The sequence below is a fragment of the Pistacia vera genome, unplaced genomic scaffold (assembly GCF_008641045.1).
Source record: "Pistacia vera cultivar Batoury unplaced genomic scaffold, PisVer_v2 Contig638, whole genome shotgun sequence".
NCBI classification, from domain to species: Eukaryota; Viridiplantae; Streptophyta; class Magnoliopsida; order Sapindales; family Anacardiaceae; genus Pistacia; species Pistacia vera.
In genome coordinates, this window is record NW_022196488.1 from 220,001 (window position 1) to 221,577 (window position 1,577).

A 1,577-nucleotide genomic window follows, 5' to 3' on the forward strand; every position below is an offset into this window, starting at 1 on the left:
TCTGAGCTCGGATGAGAGAGTTATGCCTAGATTACGAAGTGATGTTGAAACTGTCTGAATTCACCTAATTAGTTTCGTTTTGCATTTAATGCCTCCATTTGCATCCTAAATCAAAATAGAATAATAATGAGTAAATTTAGGCAACAAATAAGTATAAAAAACTAGACATTAAGGGGGGAAAATATGTCATTTTACATTCTCATCAGCAAGCCCAACAATTAGAAGCATGGCGAACATGTTTTCCATCATATGCAATTGCAAAAGTAAGACTGTGACCAAACGCATCTTCTACCTTAGGGGTAAACGATCCATGATTGTTTCACCTAATCCATGTTCCAAGAAGCATAATATTACTCACAAACACCTATACCATTGTAGTTCACAATTTAAAGTACATCAGCACCAAAGCCAGTGCACTAGACAGTCAAGACAAAATGTGGAGTAGCAACCACCCTAACCCAAACAACAAAATGTAAAACCCAAAGGCTACAAATGTGTACACTTTATAAAGATATAGACGGTCATTTCAAACAACACATCATAGAAAAAGAACATCCACACAATCACTATATCACACATTCATACCGCCTTAACAAACACAAATTGAAACAACAGAATCTTAAAACCTAGAATTTAAACCAACATGCTCCGTTCTCTACAGCGACCATATCATATTAAAAACTAAAGACCATCAAACCATGCCCAAACACCGACACTTCAAACCAAGATAATCATGCCAACTACAAGCACCTTTTCATTCGAAGACAACATCAATATATTTGTGTGCAAGTTGTGTGTATGAATGGATAAATTTTTTTTTACCCTTTTCATTGAAGTTGTTTGATTAGTGAAAATGGACAATTGAATCACTCAAAATATTGTGGTACAGAACCCACCTAACTCGATTAAAATGACAGAGATTGATAGAGACAAATTGCTGGACTTCGGGACTGGAATTGCTTGGCGACAAACAAAAATCAACACATCAGCATACGATTTAATAAACAGCAACTCAAAATATTACTGAATGTTTGGTGGAAGGAACAAACCTGGTGTGCTTCATGTCGATTGGAGAACAAAGAGAACCCTAATAGCGCCGCTGGTTTTCGTGGTGGAGGAAAAGAAAATGAAATGGTAGATTAGGGTTTAATAGCACATAATATGTATCTATAATTTTTTTCAAATATCAGGGGTTTTTTTGTCTCAATAAATTGAATATGGGGGCAGAGAAGTCATCCTAATTGAATTTGGGGAACTTGTAATTTGAAAGATATATGAGGGCAAATGTGTCTGGAATGATAAAATATTAAGGGCAAAATGGGGTAAAAAATAAGATTACCTTGGTAATCTTATATTAACACCCCCTATGAAGGTAATCTGTTTACCCCCAATATTACCAATAGTAAACACTATTTACAATGAATGACTACCGTAATATTTTATTACTTGGCAACCAAACGTGGGAATCTTGAAAATTAAATAAAGATTACAGGATTAATCCTATTTCACCTCGAACCAAACGCACCCTAAATATTATTACTGAATTGGATTCAATAATGGGGACAAAAGTGTATTGG